The 24,817-nt window shown below is 37.7% G+C and overlaps 1 protein-coding gene across 5 annotated transcripts in view; it reads right to left on the bottom strand.

Annotated features, from left to right (window-relative positions):
- Chl1 (cell adhesion molecule L1 like) overlaps positions 1-24,817 on the bottom strand; it is a 205,070-nt gene that overhangs the window by 148,568 nt on the left and 31,685 nt on the right. For all 5 annotated transcript variants that reach the window (XM_036181195.1, XM_036181199.1, XM_036181198.1 and 2 more), the window contains exon 2: positions 8,630-8,701. The gene's annotated coding sequence lies outside the window, so the exon portion shown is untranslated. The remainder of the gene's footprint in view (positions 1-8,629; positions 8,702-24,817) is intronic.

The following is a 24,817-nucleotide window of genomic DNA, read 5'->3' as shown; positions in this document are numbered from 1 at the left end:
TATATTTCATAAAGAAAGAAACCACTATGTTTTCTTAGTGGTCTTCACAGATTGTGGCGATTGAAAACCTTGTTGTGAATGGTTTATTTCTCAACACTTGATTGTACAGTTCTTGCACTTCAGTTTCCAACTCAGTTAATGTTTGTAGCTTAAAAGCTGAATTCATTTTAAGTTGGACCATAAAAATGTGACAATTACAAAGAGGATGATTTAAGAAACCATGGTGGGAAATTAAATATCCCATTGAAGCTCTCTAATGGCTTCTTAGTTGAAGAAATATATGCTCTAAGGTATAGTATAAGATGGCAGAAATTATTAAGATGTTCATGTCACTGTACAGTGTAACTGTTCTCTATTTTCCTAAAACAACACTTCTCTGGACCTCATGCTTCTCAGTTTCTGTACTGAAACTGCCAATTGGAAAATAATTGAGACTCAGAACAGGGAGTGCTCTTGAAATCATGTAATTCCATGCCTCTCATTTGTGGAATAGGCAGTTAGAGTTCCAAGGGCTAAAGGGATTTGCCCAAAACCACACTGAAAGTCAATAAGAAGAGGAAGAGGATGCTCAATTGGGGATGCAGTCAGTCAACCCTCTGAGATACAAAGGACTGTAATCTGATGAGCAGTCAGGATCTTGCATGTCAGAGAGGTTTACTAATGTGCTCGAAACCCAGTAAGAAGTTGCCAGGTTAAAGCTGCAGTTCATATTTTTTTACTGCCTCTAAAGACTATTCTCTTAATAAATTATCTGAAATGTTCCCTTTATTGTAATTAGATTGAATTTCCATGGACACATACTTAAATGTCTATGCTAAAGAAAGACAAAAGCACTCTAACAAGGCTCCTAATGTTCTCTCTACCACATATTCTCAAATACAAACACTGTGTATGTGGGGGTGGGTATGCACTTGTTAGTTTCAGATGGGTATACATGTGTATGTCTGTTGTGCTTAGAGGTTAGCATAAGGTATCATTTCCCTACAGCTTTCCACCTTAAGTTTTTTTTAACAAGGTCTCCCAGTGAGGCTGAAACTAATCAATTCATCTAGACCAATGTGTTTTACCTGTCTCTGCTACATCCTTCAAGACTCCAGCAAGTCAAGGCTACTCACTGTACTCTGCTTTTTGCAAGGGTTATGGGATCAGAACTCAGGTCTGTGTATTTATACAGCAAGTGCTTTACTGACTGAGCAACCTTTCTAGCACCCTGTGGCTTACTTTCCATATTATTTCCAGTCAGGTGTCAATGACTCAGAGAAAGCTTTATGAGGACAGGAGGTCAAATTCCCATATGACTCCCACTTCTGGAACTCAATGGAGCAGTAACTTTGAGCTTGTCTGCATGGCAGTATTGTATGTATGTACTGTATGCAGTAATGTATGCCTGCCAAAATAGATCAAATCTTCCTAAAGGGAAGAGCTGTGTCTATTTTTTTTGAGGACTGCATCCTTAGCTATGGGGCAAATTATAGTAAAAATAATTATTGAATGACTAAGTAAATGCATCTAAAATATTTAATTCATACAAACTAACCAAATGTTCTATTTTAGACAAGAAAGAAATTTGATAAAATTGTCACTACATTCATAGTACAGGTTCAAACTGGTATGACATACATAAGGTGCAATGACATTAGGATATAATATATAGAAATTGGGAAAGACCAGAATATGCCACCCCAAAATAAATCACTTTAGCGTAAGATTTATTTCTGAGGGGTTTGCAGAGATGGCTGAGGAATTAAGTGGCAGTTTTGATCTTGTGCAGGACCTGGATTCCTTATCCCAACACCCTCATCAGTCAACTCATGACCTCTTGTAATTCTATCTCCAGGTGATCCAATGCCTGTAGTGGGTAGCCATTCCAGCTGTGACCTGGAAGTTCCAACCCCCATTGAGTCTTCAGTAATGGTCACGCCTACAAGGCATGGCTGAGAGAGGACACTGAAGGTCCGGGATCCAGATGCTCAGGCTCTCATTAGTTCCAGGATCCTGGACACTGGAGGTAGACAGAGCAGAGTTCTCCAGAGAACACAGCTGGACTGCGCCATACCTTTGCCAGACCCTACCTATCATTTCTAAATTACCCCACAAAGTAAACCTCCCTTTTAACTATGTGGAGTGGCCTCAATAATTTCACCAATAAATGCCTCTGGTCTCGAAGGGTGCTAGCACTTGTGTGCATATACCCCTAAAGAGAGACACGGACACCTAGTAAAAAAATAAGTGTCTTTTTAAAAGAATTATTTTTGAACAGAAAGCAGTTGTAAAACAGTCAACTCAGAGAGAGCCATTTGTCCAGATGCAGGGTCAAAGATCCCTTTCTGCAGTGGCGGTGACCCTCCCTTCTCCAGCACCAGGAAAATCATTATCCCTTCAGACAGAAGGCAGGTGTGCAGATGGGTCTGCACAAACAAAGCTTTAAAAATATCCTTATCTTCCACCAGCACCTCACACATGTTTACCCTCTCACAATGACCTCTCCATGCCAGCCCATTGTCCTTGGTTCTATCACTTCCACTCAATTTATCATCCTTTTTAAAAAATGGCCTATGCAGTGGGTATCTAACTACTGTTTTGAATTTCCATATGTTTCTATGATATTCTCTGCATATGAAAATCAAATCATTGCTATCAAATAAAATGTACATGCCCTTTCTCAAAGTTATTCTCAGATTGTTAGTTTGATTTTCAAGCATGGGTACAGATAATAGGAGGCTATGTAAAGCATTTTTCGATTCCTGCCAAATATTTAGACACAGCTAAGAGTGGGCTACACTAAGTTTATACAGAAAATGACAAAAAAATTATACCAAGTTTGAAATAGCTAGTTTTAAAGAAGTGAACAATTATCATGTTAGCTAGTCTCTGCCCATGAAAGTCAACTAATAGTCTCTGAAGTAGAAAATTACATACCTGTTGCTTGCAATTGTGAAGAGATTTTTTTTATATGTGCAAGCAAGTACTACAAATAGAGAAACATTATTGCCGTGACAAGCATTGCCTAATGTGTGTCTGTAAACAAGTTACCTGAGCCAACAATACCTGCGCCTCACAGTTTCAAAGGTGGGACTCAACCGCACTGTAAAAATCATTTGCAATTCTCTAATTTTGTACGCTGTCCTTAAGAAAGGGATATTTTTATCGCACTGGCTTCTTAGAGAGCTTTGATGTATATGACTTCCTTTTCCTCGTTCTCTTTGCTTTTTTTTCCCTCCCCATAGGGCTGGGGTGCAGTGTTATATGTGCAGATCCTAATCTTTGATCTCTGTGCATGAGGCTTCTTTCCACTACAGGATCATTTATGGCAGGTTAAATTAGTCTTTGATAGGAGACTTTGATTTACTTCTTAATGTCCTACTTCATCACTAGGCCCTCAGTGATGCCCTGCTCCCACCCTGCCTCATTCAGTGGTGATAGTCATGATGTATTTTATTGGTGTGTGTCCTTCCCAAGGCCTCAAGTATTTGCACATGTGTGCAACCCAATAAAACCCACTGCGGAAGATGTCCGTGATTTGTGTCTATGTTATACATGGTCTTTTTCTCCAACATGAATGCCTCAGGGCAGAAACAGCATTTTATGAAGGAAACACAATTTTCTCCTTCCATTTGATTTTGCTTGAAGTCATTTGTTTGGTGGTACTATGTGTTTTCATGGGTATATTGTTTATTCGATGCATCTCTTTGCTCTTTAAACAATTCATTTAAATATCAATGTAAGAGCAAAAGAGTTTTATTAAAATGATCACCTAAGTTTTGCTGTATTCCAGAGTCTTTTAATGTTTCATATTTTAAAGGTCATATTATTCTCTTTCAGCATGCAATATGATAGCAACTATTTTTTGCTTTTGTACACAGATTTTGCTTTCTGAATGTGGGAAAAAAAATGAAAAATCAATAAAACCTTAAAAAGTCTATGAAGAAAGAACCTAAGTCTATTAAAATCTTTTTTATTTAAATTTTTTAAATTCATTTTACATACCAACCACAGATTCCCCTCTCATCCTTCCTTCTGCTCCTCCACCCTGCCTTCTCTTACCTCCTCCAAAAGGGTAAGTCTTCCCACTGGGAAATCTACTGAGACAACTGAACCAAGCTCATAGGAACTCATGAAATTTAGATCCACAGCTGTGGAACCTGCATGAGACCAGACTAGACCCTCTGTATACTGGAGACAGTTGTGTAGCTGGGTCTGTTTGAGGAGCCCCTGGCAGTGTGATCAGGATATATCCCTGGTGCAGGGTTTCTGGATCCCATTACCTATAATGGGACACCTTGCTCACTCTTGATGCAGTGGGGGAGGGGACTGGGCCTGCCTCAACTGAAATGTACCAGGCTTTGCTATTAAAAATCTTAAAGCCAGAAAAACAAAGGAGCACAGAGGAAACCTCTGGAGATAATGGATATGTATAGTACTTTGATTATGGGTGCTCTCATAGGTGTTTGCATATATCCAACCACTAACATTTTACATGTTCAATGCATATAGATATTTATTTTCCCAGTTGTGCCCATTTTAAGAGATTAAGGAAAGCCCATAGATTGGCAGTATCCACAAAAGAGAAAAGCTTTGCAATGTGATCATGTATGTAAAGTTTTACAATGAAATTCTTCACACAGTGCTCACTCTGTAGTCTTTTGATTTTGGACTTCCATTTTCCTAGGGACATAAAATCTACCTGTGCCATCTTAACAGTATGTTTGTGCACCTCAGGTTACCTTCAGAGCCCTCACTGAATTTTCATGCCTTGGAAATTGTGTTTTTTGTGCCTGTGATTTGAATAAAACCAACTTCAATAAAACTCCAGTTGAAACAAATGGATTTCTGGCACCTCAAGACCAGAATTTCATATGCAAATTGGAGGTAATCCAAGGAACAGACAAGAGAGTAAGGAATGAAGTAGAAAGCTTGGCTAAGGAAGAAATGCAAGGCTTCTCACATGCCCCTAGAGAGAGTAAATAACAATAAAGCAAGATAACAGCTCATAAATATTTAAAAGGTGTAAACATCAAATATGGATAGAAGTGATTAATTCTGTGACAAGGGCATGGTGCTCTTCTGATGCATTCATATCACTGGAAAAGGAAAAGGACACTGTTTACTGTCAGCAACACGAAATATGACACATTAATTTTTTATGCTCAACATTCTAGCACTGATGGAATCTTCTAACGCCTCTGCATACCCCATCTCAAGAGATGCTGAAAAACTACACTTAATTATTCAACAGAGGGAAAATTCTTTCCAAGGAGATCCATTCTTTTTGGCTTCCAAACAGAACTTCTTGAAAGGAGAATTTGGCTTTGCATAGTATGCATGGACAGGAACTTACACTTTTTATTTTCTAATAGTCCTAAAGGGAATGAGCTAGAGCCAATGCCAGTACCAAGACCAGGAGCCACTTGACTGGCTGGAGCTATCAGCAGCTGATGGATTCGAAAGCATTAAAACACATCACAGCCCATGTTGAAATGGAATTGGGAACTCTTAGCAAGATTGCCAAGGCAATTACAGGATACAGAGAAGCAGTCCAGGAACTCCTCTGCACAGGTGTCCAAAAAGTAATCCATAATGAGAGTCTTTTCCAGTCTCCATTCCTTACTTCCTCTTCCTGACCCCTACTTTTATAGAAGAGGGTGTGTCCCAGGTTATATTCTAAGTGATAATTATGGGAATTAGATGGAAGCAGGACCAAACAAGCTACATTTGTGCAGTATATGGAGCTGTTGTACGGAAACCTTTCACAATACAGAGGTTGTTCTATCATCCTCAGAGGACAGAGGCCAAGCTCATGTAAGCCTGTCAATAGTCTGTGCCAATGGACTTGGGTAATCAGTATCAAATAATCAATTACTTTATTAAAAACTTCTCAGACCAGCTAGGGAAGGTAGCTGTAATCTTCTTTCACACAACAGCACCTTATTAAGATTAAATGAAAATATTAATCTTTCTTCTGGACAACCAAGACATAGAGCTGAAGCTTTGATATAAAAGAACACATCAAAATCCATAAATCAGTAGAAGGAGCAGTGGAGAGAGATAGGCACCATCCATCAGTCTGGGTGTGTGCCCCAAGGTGACCTGCTGCTCCATGTATTATCATGAACTCCTACAACAAAAATATCTTCTCTGTCATTCACCTACTTAAACTGCCTGTTAAGATGCATGGACAATAACCCTTTAGATAAATTACACATGGGTATGGCAAAGAATGACATGTACAAATAAACATGCATGTATCTCATAGGCACAGATTCAATCTCAAAACATTTCTAACACTTATGAATTGGGCACTTAGTAAATCCAGACAACTTTTGGTTTGGAAAATATAAGAGCAAAATCAGCATTCCTTTCTACCAGAGCGCTGGTGATTAGTTTATTCTCTTAAAAATTATTTTTGAAGAGGCTCTGTAGCAAGGGAGAAATCTACACACAAAGGATTAACAAAAGAAAATTAAGGAGTGTGTGTGTGTATGTGTATGTGTGTGTGTACATGCTAACCTGTGTGTTTGTGTGGTTTATGTGTGTGTGTGTGTGTGTGTGTGTGTGTGTGTGTGTGTCTGTGTGTGTGTCTGTGTATTCTAGGACCATGATCCCACAAAACTTTCCTGGAAGCTACAAGGATAATTTCTCAAGCATCACAATGAAAACTGAAAAAGGAAATAACATATCATATAGAATCAAATAATGATTTGCTCAATCATCAAGAACACAAAAAAAGAATTATAATTAAACAAAATATAGGGTGGAATGGAGAGTAATGAGTGAGCAGTAGTGTATTTCACAGATTTGTATCCATTTTTATGATGTCAACAGATATAATTATTAATTATATACCAAGCTGGCACAAAGACAATTAGACTTCCTATGATAGAGTGAAGTTTACTCGATAATATACTGGGTGTTTTATATTTTTTATTTGGGTGATTGTTCTATATTACTGGGATACTTTTTGTTGTTCTGAACCCAGAGCACTGCGCATTCCAGGCATGTATTTTACCACTGAATTATGTGTCCTGTCCCATGGGTGTTATATTTGATCCTTTAATTTCTGAGAAGACTTACCTAGGCATCTCACAAACTAGAAAATTTTCACAAATAAAGTCATAAAAGGGCTTTAACAGAATAAATGTACCCCTTATATCATCAAAAGACCTGAGTAATCAGATTTCTAGAGGACTTCTCCCTCAGGAAATTAGAATATAACCCTCATGGTTTATGATCTTCTAATAGACATACAGATTAACTGGACTTAACATGTCTGTTCAGAGAAGTTCTAAACATAAGACGCAAATACACAGAGGACAAAATCACTGCACTAAGAGACAAAGAGGCCAAGCGATTCTCAAAGCACACACACAGTATCCTCAAATGTTTATTCCTGGAACAACCCTGACTTCATTTAGAAGGCCACTACAGGTTACTAGAAGCTAAATAATGTTAACAGTAACTCAAAGTCTAGGTGTCATGTCTGTCTTTACATTGTATTTATTAAGGTCCCATTAGTAATCTATATAGCAAAAAGTTTTGCATGTACCTAATGATAACTTAATTTTTCAGGTATCATATTCTGTCATTGGCAAAACTGGGCTCATCAAGAATGAGAAAACACTTTTGATTATTAAGAATGAATCTTTCAAATCACTTTATATTGAAAACCAAAACTGACACTAATTGTTGACCCTTTTTTCTGAATGGAACATAATACTACAGACCAAGCATAGCATTGGTAGACATGATTAAAACAATCTGATTTATAATATATATGTGTACACTCTATTATATATATACATACATACATACACACATACAATGTAATCACAACCCATATGCTCTACATGTAGAGCATGTAGATGTAATTACAACTCTTCTTCCAGTAATAGGAATTAGGAAACTAGGTTTAAACACACAGTTTCCTTGGAGGAACATCAGTGTGTGTGTGTCTAGCCCTTCAAAACAGACTTGTTGACTTTCAAATTCATAGAAAATGAATATCATACTGTCTAGAATTGCAACAATTTGATAAAACTCCACCTGAAGAGTCAAGTCAGATTTCACATTAATCCAAATCCCAGGGACAGTTCAAACTCCCTCCAGACCACAAAGGGGCAAGCTCTTTTTTACCCCTGAAAATATAAGTTTTTCCTAGGTAAACACCAAGCCCCCTAAGAAGTTAACCTCAGAACTTAGGAGCAAAATTCATTTTTCCATTAAAAATGGCATTTAGATAAATATGGTCAAGATGTCATTTTCAAATACATCAAGAGGTCAACCAACAAGAAAAATAACTTCAAGGGAAGACTTTTTTTCTTAAAAAATAAGAAAGCATTTTAATGTCACACATATACATGTATACACAGGCCTACATACACATACATACACAGACACATGGACACAGAAACACACACACACACACACATACACACACGCACACGCACACACACATCCACATACACTATTAAGTATCTGGTTTATACATGCTCTATAGACTAGTGAATATCCAATTTTTGTGACATTTTCTTATCCCTTGTTATTTCCTCTGGCTGTACTTGTACATTGTGTCATATGATAATTAAACACAGTATAAATGCATAAAGAAATTGATTAAAGCAAATACTCTTACCAATAAATTTAGTTCCACTATGATGTGCCTGTGGAGTATCACGACAGGGTAACTGTCTGCTGTTTACAGAACCTAGGGATAGACCAAGAGTTGCAGTTTTAGAGATAATATACAGCTATGGAAAAACTTTTAAATTAATTTTCATCTTTATTGTATCAAACATATACTAATTTATCTTCTCATCCCACTTTGCATTAAAGAAAATCCAATGTGTAAATAAATACCTTATAATATTGTTCTGTTGCTCAGAATTCTGGGCCTTTCTATCTCAGAATATCAGGGGTTGAAAGGGTAGACATGCAGAAATAGTCATGTAATTACACTTCACATGGGAAGCTTTATTGATGCGTCTGCCCTCATGGATTCAGGGATTTTGGAATAAAACTACAATTTGTTAGTGTTCATCCCTGGCAGCCCTCCACAAACTGTTGTACATAATAGCCACTTGCTTTGGTCTGATGCGGTGACCAAGGCATCAAAATGAAACGATGTCACTCAAATGAGGAGATTTCTATTAAAAAGCGCTCCAAAATCAGACCTCTATCAATTACAGAGTCAACATAGCCTTCAACACAAGAAGCCATTTCCCACCCACAGAGGTTCATGCCAAGCTCCCATCTTTTAACAAATCAACGTGTGAAATGAAGGATGTATATCAATCATTATCAAAAGCCTTTTATTGTTAATGCCCAGATCACTTGAAGCTTGATACTCAGACTCTAGGGGAGCATCCATAAGCTTGTTTTCTAATTCAGACCCATGAACACACCTCTGAGGAGCTTAGATTTTCTTTCAGACACCAAATAGTAAACATAGGTCAAGGAGATTTTATTTGGCTGTTGTCAGTATTTAATAAACATCATTAATATTGGTTTAATCTCATCTGATAAACCTAACACAATCCAGCAGAAATTACTAATTAAGGAGATTTATCAAACTAAAACTTCTTTGGCACTAAATTAAAGGAAAGATTGTTTTAAAAAAATATGTATGCAAGTAACCTCCTTCTATTATAAGTATTAACAGGCAATCACTTTGGCTTTGATCCATTAGCTGCTGCCAAGAAGTTCTAAACAGATTGTGATGCCTCCAGAGAGAACCTCACACCAGTACACTGGGAGGAAAAATTCTCAGCTAGCAAGTAAAAGAAAGCTCCGACTGCTGTGCAATTGACCCAGTGACACACTTCACAGACTGTGCCCTCTACACTTTTATTTTGTGACGTCCTTTCAATCCCATGAGGCCTGTTTCTGAGGCCATTTTTTGATTACAACAAATAGAATTGCTTATGGCCAACTAACAATGCACAAAACAGCACTTTATGTGGCTTTCAACCAGTGGATGAGTGGTACACACCACCCCAGCACACTGAGGTTCATTGGTTTCTGGAGGCAAGTTGAAGATTTTTACCTAACTAGAGAAATACACAGAAGTCATTCTGCACTATTTAGCACCCAAAGGGTTACAAATAGTCTTTCAGCGGGAAAAGGGAAAACGCAATACAAACTGAGTGAGGTTTTCTGATCCACCTGTTCCCTATCCAAGGCTAAAGTTAAACGATATAAGATTCAATATGATTTTATTATTCAAGTGATAAGGATGCCATGTGGTCAGTGTATCGCACAGTTGGATCCAATTTTTGCTGATCAAATATTAATTTAAATCAAGGTTAGACAAACCTTCAGAATCTATTCATGTCATGCAAACAACATAACATGAATCCCAATAGGTGACAAGTTTTCACTACTATCAAGAACACCCATGACAGTAGAGATCAGGTTCTGGGCTGAATCACTGACATTCTTACTTGGGCTTTTGAAGGGTTGTTTGGCATCAAGTAGGGAGGCTATAGCTGCTAATCAGACTTATTTGTATGCTTACAGAGACGGCCTAGGCCTACTAAGTTTTCATCTGCTTCATTCAACTTTTGTTGCGAAAGCATCCTCATTAATCATGGACATCAATTCTTGGCTAATCTAATCTCTTACTCTCTCCCTCCCTCCTTTCTTCTCTCTCCCTCTCCCTCTCCCTCTCCCTCTCCCTCTCTCTCTCTCTCTCTCTGTGTGTGTGTGTGTGTATAAATATGAGCTATTTGTTTTCCAATTCTTTCATGATCCAGATGCATAACTTCCTAAAATGGGTGTATGGACAATCCTTCAGACTAATAAGTAACATAAAAACATGTTCATGCACATATGCTTATTTTTATATTACTTAAGCAAAATGATTTCCCCTCTATCTTTTTTCCTTCTGATAAATGCTAGAACCAGTGAAATTTACTCTCTCTCTTTCTCTCTCGCTCTCTGTGTATGTGTATGTGTGAGTGTATACCTATTAGATATATAGAGTCCAACAGTGTCGTGACTGAAGTACCCATACATGTAGATGACACCATTATAGTCTAACAAAATACCTTTCCAACTTTGCTGTTATCCCATATACCAGAATATATGATCTTTTACATTAATTTACTCTAGAAATTTTAACCCTGTCTCTTGCTACTGCTGCTACTTGGTACTAATGTCTTATCTTTTTATCCCTACTAAAATAAAAGTTTTATTTCCAACATCCCTAAAATTCTTCTACTTAAGAGATATGAATAATTATAAACACCAAACTTAAAAGAAAAATTGACAGGGATACTAAAACCTGACTGTGAATAATCTACAAGCATAAGAACAAGTAGATACTTGGCTGCTTCATTAAATAATAAAATCCTATAACACAGGTATATTTAAGCTTTAATGAATTGAGGGAAAATACAGAAAAAAGAGAAATTACACTGGAGAGGGAAACAGAACATTCTAGAGAACAAAGGCAGTAAGTAGATGTGGTGGGTCACTTTGGAAATAACATATCTATCCAAAGGAAACGTGAGACAAAAGATCTAAATTAGTTCATCTCTGGTGAAGACACCCTCTTGCTAGGAACATCTTGCCGATGTGAGGCTGTCTCACATCTGAACATAGTAATTTTCACATAGTGAAGTAAGCAGCCCCAAGAGGTTATCATGTGCTCAGCAAGATAAAAAACGATCTTTCTTGGGGCTGAAGGAAAAGCTGGCTGCATAAGAAATCCTTAGAGTTCTGTAGCTTTTCAACATGACATCTTCCTAAAATATTTTCAAGGTGAGTTTATCCTCAGTGACGGTTACAGCAAAACACATATAAATGGCAATCCTACCCTTAACAAAGCAAAAGAGGGAGCAATAGCTATTCCTTTTAGGTTCTAAGCATTTAACAAAATGGCATGTCTTGATGATTGCTGCAATCTTAGTGTCACTCCATGGCTAAATACAGCCTGGATGAATTCATAACTGAATGCATGCAAGCTACACATATAATTAAGGGTGAGTGACACTTTGTAGTTCCTTAACTTGACAAACCCAGGTGTGAATGTCATATGCTCACAGAGCAGGAAGGAGCACATTTTGATAGGATCTATCAAGAGAGGCAGAGAAAAGAAAAAACAAAAGGTCTGAAATTATAATAGCCAGTGTGTACAGTCTGACTGTGTGAACTTACACTGGAGGTACATGCTTTTAGAACCCCAATTATCTCATTGGCAAACAAGGAACCACAGAAACATCCTTAAAGAGTGGGTTTAAAGAGTTCAGTTTACATTTTAAAAGGGTTAGCACTGCAAGAATCTAGAAGGTTCTCAAAAAACTGAAAAGTCTACAGTAGCAGTACATTCTTTACTCCTGCATCATGCCAAGGCAGGCCATTATGTCAACATCTCTAGTTGCCTACAAGATAAGCTCCTCTATGCAAACTTGACCAAGAAGAAACAAGATGGTAGTCCAGATAACAGCAATATAAACCTTGAGAACTCTTGCATGAGTCACATGTCTGAGCAGCTACATGCATTTATTCTCTAAGGAGAGAAAGGTTTTTTGTTTGTTTGTTTGGATTTTTATTGTAGCATGTTTATGAGTTACTTAAGACCAGTGGAAAAGAATTACCTTAGTAATTTTTGGTTGTCTAATACCTAAGTTCAGAATATATCAAACTCTCTGATATTCATTTCTTAACACATACATAGCAAATAAAAATGCCTCTTTTAAATGCGTGTGTTTTTAATGGAGAATTTTTTTCCATAATAATATGCTCAATATCAATTGGATCATAACACTGTAGATGTTCTTGTGATTTAAAATATAATCGTTAGAAAAAGCTGACATATCTCATCTTTAGTCAATATTGGGTCAATAAACTTAAGATGTTAGGATAGAAACATCTCTTTTTCTATCATAAGCTGACATTTACCTGGCAGGAATGAGCTCCTCTATACTCAAACTGTGTGTCAGATGTTCAATACATGTTTGTTGAGTGACTATATATTTTCAAAGTGAAATAATATATGATGTATACAATAGGACCTGGAACACGAGTTAGTAAATGAACAAAAGTGAGTATACAGCAGAAACTGGTTGATAAGACTGCCCCCCCCCCCAAAAAAAAAGTGAAGCACAACAAAATACAAACCAAAAAAATGAGATCAATAGTGAATGTTTATTTGAAAAATATTTATATGACCAACTTTGTATCAGTAATATGAAGATGCTGATTGTTTCTCCTAAAAATGCCTCCTGAGACAGAACTCTAATAGTTCATGATCCTCATTACTACTTGAGAATTTGTTAATTAAAACTTAGCTTTCAAAAGTATCAACTTAAGATACACTATATGCTTTTCTAAGTTAGGTTTCTATTGCTATGACAAAACACCATGACCAAAAACAATTTGGGAAGGAAAGGATTTATTTCACGTAATGGCTTACAGTCCTTCCTCAAGGTAAGTAAGGGCAGAAACCTGAAATCAGAAATTGGAGAAAAGACTATGGAGGAGAGGAGCTTTTTATTGTCTTGCTTCCCTAGACTAGTTTTCTTATGTATTCCATGAAAACCTGCCCAGGGGTAGCATCATACAGTGGACTGGACCCTCCCACATCAATCATCAGTCAAGAAAATGTCCCATAGACTAGTTTACAGGCAATCTGATGGAAGTATGTTCTCACTTTGGGCTCCTCTTCCCAGATAACTCTAGTTTGTGTCAAGTTAACAAGCAAGACAAAGGAAAAACCAGAACAGTATTTGGCATTGTACTAAACAATTTGTGTATTATTTCACTTAATGCAACTATTCCCCAAACTAGATAGAATTGATCATATAGATGATCAGATTAACTTGCAGACAAGTTGCCATGAATGAGTAGCAAATCCTGAACTGGGACCCAGTGCAGGAAGCTCCAAAGCAATTGTCTTACTGCACTGGACTGTCTACCCATAGAGCATCATTCATATAAAGTATCTTTAGCCTTCCTTGAAAAGAACCTGTCATAATTAACCTAGCTTCATTTTTTTTAAGACATATATTCCTGATCCAGCTGGGGGCTCCACAGCCGTTGGTTCATAATTCATGTGCTTCCATTCGATTGTCTATTTGTCCCTGTGCTTTTTGCAATCTTGGATTCAACAATTCACACTCTTACAGTCCCTCCTCTTTCTCGACAGTTGGACACCTGGAGCTCCACCTGGGGCCTGGCTGAGGATCTCTGCATCCACTTCCATCAGTTATTGGATGAGATAAGTGAGACAATTGAATAGCTTGAACTGTTTGGGAGCCACCCAGGCAGTGGGACCCGGACCTGTCCTTAGTGCGTGAGCTGGCTGTTTGGAACCTTGGGCTTACACAGGGACACATGCTCAGCCTGGAAGGAGGGGACTGGACCTGCCTGTACTGAATCCACCAGGTTTAAATGAATCCCCAGGGGAGTCTTGGCCCTGGAGGAGATGGGAATGGAGGGGAGGGGCTGGGGGGAAGGAGGTGGGGGCGGGAGGGGGGAGGACAGGGGAACCCATGGCTGATGTATAAAATTAAAACACATAATAATAAGAAGAAGAAAAAGAAAAAAAAGACATATATTTCATAGTCTGCAATAGGGCAACACCATAATTCAGACAAATCAGCAAAGAATGGTTCAGTTTGAGTCCTGAGTTCTAATGAGTGGTTTTTTATTTTTATTTTTCCAAGTTCTGTACTAACACCACCTCTAAGTGGCTTTTTAAAACAAATACACACTGGGCAGTGGTGGCACACGCCTTTAATCCCAGCACTCAGGAGGCAGAGCCAGGCGGATCTCTGTGAGTTTCAGGCCAGCCTGGTCTCCAAAGCGAGTTCCAGGAAAGGTGCAAAGCTACACAGAGAAACTCTGTCTCGAAAAACAAAAAAGAACAACCAAACAAACAAAAAACAACAAAAACCAAATACACAAGCAAACAAAAACACAATGTAGGCTTCAGAATCCTTATCCATAAAAAATGTTTATTTTATTTTATTTAACATTTTTTAATTTACTTTATATATCAACCACAATTCCCCCTCCTTTCTTTCCTCCTATCCCCCCCCCCCCCACTCCCATCTGCCCCACTTCTGTCTATTCCTCCTTCTCCATTCAGAAAGGAGCAGGCCTATCTTGGGCTTGAACAAAGCATGCCACATCAAGTTGAGATACAATTGAGCTCCTCTCCTAGAGTCAAGGATTGGGGAGGTAACCCAGCTTTGGGAATAGGTTCCCAAAAGCCAGCTAAGCACCAGGGACTCTGGTCCTAACCTCACTGCTAGGAGTCTTACAAACAGACCAAGCTACACAACTGTCACTCACATGCAGAAGGGCTGGGTTGGTCCCATGCAGCTCCCTAACTGCTGGTCCAGAGTCCATGAGCTCCCACAAGCTCAGGTCATCTGTCTCTGATACACGAAGAATGGTAACTGAATGAGTTTTATGGTTTTTTTGTTCACGTGCTTGTTTTTGTTTTATTTTGAATTTCTGTCTGTCTTTTGGTTTTGTCCCAGATGCTATGAAATAGAGGGAAATGTTCTCTGTTAATGGAAGTGAAGTAGACAAGGAAGAGCAACTAAGCTATTCAAGAGGTAGGGAGTTTGGCAACTTATGGGTCCTTCACTGATAAATCTAACAGATGACTGTGAAGAAGATTTAACCCATTAAGAAATTTTACTATAGAAAGATGAATACACAGAATCAAACAAATACAATCTCAAAAGATAGAAGTGGTGAACAGAACTCTGCTTGCACAGCTTGAGGCTTTTGGAACTTAGAAGAGAACTTAACCTTCAGAAAGAAAACTGGAAACACGATCACATACAGTAGAATTCTATTCTATTCTTCTATACTAATTCTATTACTATAATAAGCTACAGAATCAAAGACATCCCAGAGACATTGATATATGCTATTTTCTAGTGCATTTATACTATGTTAAAAACAATAACTATATATATATTACATCTCTACCTCTTGGAAATATTTAAGGGAGCAAAGTGGTCTTCTCAAACCCGTGATGATCCCAATGGACATTAGCCTGGAAGGTCCTGAAGGAGACAATAAGATCAAGAGTACTTGGGTATGACCCAACTCCAGCACGCAATGCACAGTCAGTAAATGGTCTCATTCTCTATCTGTGTCATGTTGGAAATTGACTCACTTCTCACTCTCTTCACATATATGGGCATGGCAAAGCTCCATAGAAAAGCAAGAGCTCACCATTGTGGAACACTACTGTTTCAGAGTAGAGTCAGAGACTATAGGCTTCAGTGGAACACTCCAGTTCATTTTTGAACCTTTGATGGTCTTGCAAAACTCTTGATGACAACATTTAGTCACGTTGTCCGGTCAAACCAGAAAATTCCCAAGACTGGAACAGATATTTGTGCTTATCAAAATCACGGAACATCAAAGTCCTTTTCCCAGAGGACACAATCCTTCTGATATTTATTTTTCTGTTGACCACCATGAAAGAATAAAATATCCCATCTCAGCAGACTCAGGATTAGCACTAGAAAGACTAATCTTTTCTAAATTGAAAATAAAACTATAAAGGGAAATTATCTTACTCAATGTTCTATTGCTGTGAAAAGACAGCATGACCAAGGCAACTCCTATAAAGACACCATTTAATTGAGGTCTTGCTTACAGTTTCAGAAGTTTAATCCATTATCATCATGGCTGGAAGTGTGGTGACATCAAGGCAGGAACTGGATTACTAGCTGAGTGATACATCCTGATCCATAGGTGAGAATACAGAGATTTGAGGCCTGGCATGGGCTTAAGAAACCTCAATGCCTACCCTCAGTGAAACACTTCTTCCAACCAGTCCATGCCTCCTAATCCTTCTAATCTTTTAAACAGTGCCACCCCCTGATGACTAAGCACCCAAATATGTGAGCCTGTTGGGGCAATTCCATTTCAAACTACCACAATGATTGTCAAGGAAAATTACATTTGTTAAAAAAGCAGCCATAAGGTGTAATAAGGCTTTTCTAGCTGATCCTTCTTCCCCCAGAAAAGATTGAATCAAAGGAAGAGTGATTGGAGTTGTGAGACACAGCCTCAGCACAGATGGCAATGAGGTGACATATGACCTTCAGGCAGTTCCTGCTGGGTGTGCCCCTTCTCCTTCAGTCTCCCATAGCCTGCTTCTCCCACCTTCTTCCAAGAAGCTCAAGTCCCTACCTCTTCCCTTATCATGTACACATTTGTTCCCTCTGCATCACCAATATTCACACATATGGTTTCCCCCTATTGTCTCTTTATTTACAGATTTTACAAAGATCATCAGAGGGATAAGAATGAATTAGGAATATCCCTACCTCCTCCTGGAACCTGATGTCAGAAGTAGTCTATCTTCTCATAACTACTAAAGATAGCATACATATAAAAGGGAATTGTGTTTGAAACAGTTTGGAAAGCAGCATGCCAAATGTCAATGTTTCAAGTTAAAAATAAATAAAAGAGAAAACTCTGTAGGTTCCAAACTGGACATAGCTCTAATATGACATTATTTTCTCAGTCAACTGGATACCATTTGCCCTGTAGTAAAATGACCATTAAAAAAACATGCCCTGGCAGTTCTGAAACTAATTTATACAGAAGTATTGTTTTATATGTGCAATTCTAAAATGTGTGATATTAACTTCTAATATTAGTGTAGTGAGAGTTCTTAACTGCCTGGTCAAATCAAGTGGTTTACAAAGAGTTAAGTGTCAGCCTCCATTTGTGATAATAACCAGATACATTAACACAGGGCTAATTCTCTGCCAGGATCCATTTTATTTACTGACTTTGACCTCACTATGGTATAAGGTAGGTTCTTCTTTGTGTAAGTTCATTTTTTAAAATTGGAAAACAAAACAACAACAATAAAAAGTGCAAGGAATAAAGGAGCTGTCTATTGCCTAAGTTGACATAGTCATTTCTCTAGAAACATGGTGATAGGTAGAATCATTGTTTCCCATGCACTTTCAAGATAGACTATTATTCTTTCTGACTGCAGCCTTAGTGACAAACATTTTCAAACATGATTACATAACAGAATTACAGCTCATTAATAATGTACATGTGAAATACATAGGAAAACTGCCTGGAAGTCTGTTAGTTTCATTTAAGTATGCAAAGGAATTATCATGCTGTTATGAAGACTTTCTGTCCCTGAGGCATTCACTGTACAAGGGGCTCCTTGTTTATTCATTCAAATATGTGTTATTGAGCACTCTGTGCCTGGCATGATAGCTAAGACACACCCCTAAATGTGAAGCCCTGTGTCCTCAAAATAGGCACTTTTCTAAGGAAATCCTGATCTCAAGATAATAGTCCCCAGTTCCTGCTTGAGTCCCTGCACCTGCTACTATAGTCTGAATAATTGCACAAGAGCTGTTGGACCTCTAACTACACTCTCCACAATTCTTGTACTAGTGGTGTGTGTACTTGAGAATACTGGGGTTTATATCAGTTCCCCAAAGGAAGCCAGGAGATATTTTTGCTATTCTCCTTTGAGATATGACTGAGTTTCAGAACTCTTTGTCTGCCTACCAAACCATCTTAACATTTGCCATGGTTTAAGTCTTGATAACTCCTAAAGATTGTTTACCCCAGTGAGCCTCAGAACACAGTGAAGAATTCTGTGGTTTCACTATTCCATCTATGAGAAATTCACTTTCTATACAGAAAGTCATTCAGAAAGGACTTGGAGATGGTAATTAAGTGTGGGGCATTTGTTCTATTAGAAAGTAGTGAATGTTCTCTGCATGGATTTGTCAAAATAAATACGTGCGCTCTTTCTCTCTCTCTCTCTCTCTCTCTCTCTCTCTCTCTCTCTCTCTCTCTCTTTCTCTCTCTCTCTATATACACACACACATATACATATATATATATTTATTTATACATGTTTACATGATAAAATGAAGATTGTCAAAGGTGATGACTATTCATATTACTATAATATTCTAAGAAATGACATCATAGTGTGTTTTTTATTTATAGCCATTAAACAGGATTAAAAATTGTAAAAAGCAAAACTCAAAAAGGTCAGTGGAATCCTTCCTATAGGCCAATCACAAAGCAGTAAACACATCAGTCTTTACAGTAAACAAGGTTCCCAATCTTGTTGGTGAGACTATCAGAAAATTACTGTCTTACAGCATAGAAAAAAGTTAGGTTGATCTATTTTAAAGGTCATAAAGCCCTGTTTTTTTTTTTTTTACTTAAAAATAAAATCTTTAAAACAAATTTGAAGCTGGTATCCAAATATGAGAAGGAACATATATGGTTTTGCCTTTCTGAGTCCGGGATACATTGCTAGATATAATAATTTTCAGATCTGTCCACTTCTTAAGATTGATGCAGTTTCATATTTCTGTGGTTGAATAAAATTTCACTATGTATATGTACTACATTCTCATCATCCATGCATCTGTTGATCATGTTGTCTAGATGCTGATCAAGAAAGCCCTGGATTTAAGTGTGTTCGGTTTCCTTTCTAGCGTTCCTATTTGAAACACCTCTACAGGAAAAGAGTGCTGCCTCTAGGTAGGCAGTCTTCATAGTGAATTTTGTTTGCTGTCGAAATTCTCTACTCTTACATGTAATATGATCAGTGAAGAGGGAGAGGGGCCCTTTCTCTTTCCCAGAGCCCTGCCATGTCCCCTTTTCTCTACTTTTTTCTATCCTATATCACTACCTGTCACTATGAAAGTTCTGCCTTTATTTTTAAATGTTCATATGCTTGAGTCCATATTTGCATACAAAAGTAAGTTTAGATAAAATATTGGTGTACATTCAAGCACCAAAGTAAAATACACTTACTAACATCTTTTAAGTTTTGATAAAAATTTATATATGTTCAAATACCAATGTAAAAAGATGTTTACTAACTAGAATTTAAAATAGAACTTTTAGCAATAACAAATATTCAACAATAACACATATGTTAAGTATTTCAAAGGTATTTTCAAAGATAATTTATTCATAAGAGAAACATAATAATGATATTAAGGATGAAATAAAACACCACACATTTGATGTAAAATGCAAGCTAAACATTTGCGGAGAAGAATTCTGTGCACGTGAATTTACACAGAAAATAACACTGGAAAAAATGCATCAACTGGCAAGTACTAGTCCTATGGAGGAAACAGAAAAGGGGAAATATACTGAGTTTAATAAATCCATCCTAATAATCATGAATTATTTTTACATAAAACAGAAAGTTAAGAAATAGGGGTTGGGGATTTAGCTCAGTGGTAGAGCGCTTGCCTAGCAAGCAAAAGGCCCTGGGTTCAGTCCTCAGCTCTGAAAAAAAAAGAAAAAGAAAAGAAAAGAAATAAAAACACCCCTTCCTGACCATTGATTCTTTGGTTATGTAGCAATGACAAAATTTATGAAACTGAAAAGAAAGCAATGGCCTTCCAGTTTGAGAGTGGAGGCTGGGTTTGGGAATCAAGGTGAAGCTCAGAATCATACAATCACAGGAAACAGTGAAGAAGATATATGGAGTGTGAGAGGCTGTTAATGAGGTATATGAGGGCAGGGAGGAGATCATAAAGACAGATGTGGCTGATTAGGTGGGCTGTAATGACAGTGAGCAGAGCCCTGGTGTCAGGCTTAAGTAATTAACCATCTTCTAAAAGAAGACCATTGTCGGCTTGAGTAGAAAATGACGAGATCAGATTTGTATGTCAGGGTTATAACTCTAGTTTGACAACTTTATAGGCTCAGAATCAATTAAACTTTCAATGACATTGGATGTCCTGATTTATTAAGAATGAAAGAAAAATGCCCGGGGTGAAAGCTGAATTGGTTAAACGCTTGCCTTGCAAGTCTGAGGACCTGAGTTCAGTATCCCAGAATTCCTGTTTACAGAGCTTGGCATGGTGACCTACAGTTGTAATCTCAGAGCTGGGGAGGGAAAAACAGGTAGACAATCCCTGGGCTCACTGCCAACCTGGCTCCCAAGGCATGTCCCAGACCAATGAGAGACTGTATCTCAAATTGTGGATGGTACTTGAGAAATGACATTCAAGGTTGTATTCAGATCTCCATGTACATATTTACCCATGTGAACACACAAACACATGATCGTTTGGACACATAGGGAGAGAGAGAGGGAGAGAGAGGGGGGGGAGAGAGAGAGAGAGAGAGAGAGAGAGAGAGAGAGAGAGAGAGAGAGAGAATATTAAGGACAAAGGAGAGGAAAGATGAGCCCACCTTATTGGGGATGGCTTAAGTTCAGTGGTTCCCTTATGGGAAGAAAGAGTTCCCTGACGCCTTTCAGCAAAGAATCTTTAACTGAAGAGGAGTTGAGAGCCAGATAAATTTCTAGACAATCATAAAAACTTCAGTGATCCAAAAAGCACCCATTCTGGCATTTAGTAGCCAAGTATCTTTGGTCTGTCACAACCTCTGACCTGTTCCTCATTTCTAATTTTTAACTGGAGCTGGCAAACACCTCCCTCCCACTTTCACTTACTAATGATAGCCTACAAAAGACAACTGTATAATTCTGTGAACATCTGACATAAGGACAATTATTATGCACATACCCAACAGCCCATGGAAACTGGTAGTAAGAAATAGCTCAAGGGCAAACACCTAACTTAGAAAACTATGAAACTAAGTAGCTAATCAGCAATGTATGAATAACTCAAATATTTTAACATATGTATAAAACTGCTATGAAGCGATGTAGTGAGGCATTCAAAGTAAAGTAGGCTCTAAGTACCAATAATTATCTAAATGGTACAAGTTATTTATTGTCTAATTTAGTATAAAAATGTTTATTAATATTAATTCTTATATAGCATGTATATAAATTTAATAATAACTTTCAAAATACTTCAGTGAATACACCCCCAATCATAATACTTTAGTACAAAGACCTAAGAAATTGGTAGAATTGTAGCACATTAGTATGGTATTTGCTCAGCATACATGAAGCCTAGATTTAATTCATAGCATTACAGAAAAATAAAATGAGATCTCCACTGGAAAGCATACAGCACAATGGTGTGCAAAGACAGCTTTGCCACTCAAAATACCAAACCAGTGTTTTGCAGCAAGTTGTTGATATGGAGACTAGGAGTGCCAACCCCAGCATCTCCTCTCTTTAGTAAAGAGACGGATGTATCTGTGCTAAGCCTACGTATATCAGTTAGCAGCTGCCACTCTGCTACTTGGCTGCTTCTACTCCTGCCTAATCCTGATCAACACAGTCATCAGAAATGTAAGGGAATCTGGAGAGTCTTAACATGGGAGTAAGAACTTCATTAGGGATTCTATGAAGAATATTCATTAAAAGGTTATATTTGGATGTGAACACTGAGAGTATAGTTGCGGAATATAATGCATTTAGAATGAGTTTCATTTGGAATGACAAAATCTGCACATCTATTTCTAAGTGAATACTGCAATTGGCAAAAATTTCTTCAGATATTGAAGTCTGCATTTAATAGGAACTAGATCTACATTTAATTCATACTCAATTTGCAAAATTTGAAACTAATTTCACCTATGAGCTAGGCTACCTCCTTCTCTCTATCACATTGTGCACCTATAAAGAAATGGCAGAGGTGATATTCTTAGTGATGGTGCTAATGTTACAGAGAGGAAAGAAAAGAAAAAAAAGGCTCCTTAATCATGTAAAATAAATCCTTAAGGAAGTTTTAACTTCTTACAATAGATTTCAGGAAAGTGATCAGATGTCTGTAATGTCTCGCACACTGGGATTACATATATGTTCTTTATATGTGGCATGTATATGTGGAATATGAGTATGTAGTATATATGTGGCATGTGCACACATGTGTTTGTAGGGCCACTCTAAAAGGCTAGAGGAAAATGCCAGGTGTCCTCCTCTATCATTCTCTGCTATACACACTTGAGACAAGATCTTTCACTAAATTCAGAGCTTGTCATTTCTTGTCTAGGTTGGGTAGCCAGCAAACTACAAAGATCTAACTGCGTTTGCTCTTCCACAGTTCTGGGATTGGAGACACATGCAGCCACACGCCGCTTTTGATGATTGCTAGGTATCTGAACTCAAGTCATCTTGCTTGATTAGAAAATAATCTTACCCACTAAGAAAATTTCCCAAGCTCTTTACTCTCTATTTTTTCTGTGGTTCTGGGGATCATTTGTGTTAGAAGACAAATATTTTATAGCACAGGAATACAGTTAACAACTCTTAGCAAATATAAACCAATATGTGAAATTGACCCTCCTGGCATCTGCCACTTAATGGGTTCCTAACTCTTCTCTTACTACAAACATATTAAAAAGTTTGGGCCCCTCCAGTGGCTCCTCAAAACCATGCACATTTCCTCATGGATATAATTCAATGAACACAGACCCCTTCAAGGTATTCAGAGTTCAACTATAAAAACGGAATGTCCAGAGAACTGCAATCTGTGGCCATCGCTTGAATCTTATTTTAATACACTCACAATGACAGAGCATTTCAGAATTGAAAGCATTCTAACAAAGGCTTGTTTAACTCAGGAAAGAACTTGAAATATATATTCTATCAGTATAATTTTAAAATGAGGAAACAGAAATTCAGAATTAACTCTTTCACGTCACATGTAAGATATGACAAGCTATAGTGGTCAAATACAGAATCTGAGTTCTGTGATTTCAGTTCATAAACTGTAAACCAAATTTCTCTTTTCTTTAGGGAAAGTGCTTTGTATTTTATGAAGGTGGTCCACTTACAATGGCACAAAACATTCTTAGTCTTTACTAAGCAAAGAAGACTTTTTTATTTCCAGATCATCAGCTGGTAGTTTGTTACAAAGCAGCGAGCACGCTGTGGACCCACAGCTTCTTTTGTCTAAGACAGTGTCAATTATAAGCCTTTACTTTCATCTGTTCCTGTTTAAAGCGGATGACACAAAAGCCAGAGTGCTACCACTTCCTTAGACCCTCCACATAATCCAGGCATCATATAAGAGCTCAAAAGACTCCTTATTTTCTCTTCATCACACCCTCACTGCTCAGACTGTATGACACAAGGGGCCTTTGATGGCGCAGAAAGGAGCTCTTTCTGAAGCTCTGGCAGCAGCGAGTTGAAGAGGGCTCTCTCGGGGACATTTGTCACTCTGCGTACATGCTAAGTACCCACTTGGCACAGGTTTGTTTTTTTTTTATTGGACTTTCATAGCAAGCACAAACTCACAGGAAGGATGGGAAGACAGAGAAGAGAAAGAATCCACCCCCCCCAAAAAAAAAACCAAACAAACAAAAACAAGATGTGTGTTTTTTTTTTTTTCCTTTCAAAAGACTTTAATGGGAGAAGAGAATTTTTGTCTCATGAAGTAGTCTGAGATATGGGAGGAGAATGAGGGGCAAGAGCAGGTGAATGACTTTTTTTTAAGGTTAAGTTCTAAGTATAATGCACTGAATGTATATTTGTATGCAGCTTAATATATACAGATTTAGGTCAAACTCAAATGTAACAATTAATGTCATTTTCCCCCCAAATCATACAAGATGATAAGTGTTCTGTGATTCCAACCATTATGATACTATTAAGATCCCAATCCCAATGAGCATTTCACCATCTTGTAGAGAGGATAAAGTAGAGTGGCCAAGTACTGGCCTAATAATCTAGAAAATTCCAGGAAAAATGAAACCTTTTAATCTTTCTAAAGCTACAAATACCCCCTTGTTTTACTAAGGTTGAATCAAAAAATCAAATCTGCTGGAGCATTGTGAGGATAAGACAGAATGAGATGTCCATAGGAAACGGACTTGGTTATGAATAGGCCTTCTTCTTCAGAAGCTCAGGCCCTTGTAGTTGGAAAGTCTAAAATTTCCTAGCTCTTCCTTGCACTGA

This window comes from Onychomys torridus, chromosome 3 (genome assembly GCF_903995425.1).
Source record: "Onychomys torridus chromosome 3, mOncTor1.1, whole genome shotgun sequence".
In the NCBI taxonomy this organism is placed as follows: Eukaryota; Metazoa; Chordata; class Mammalia; order Rodentia; family Cricetidae; genus Onychomys; species Onychomys torridus.
This window is presented reverse-complemented; position numbering and strand designations above follow the sequence as displayed.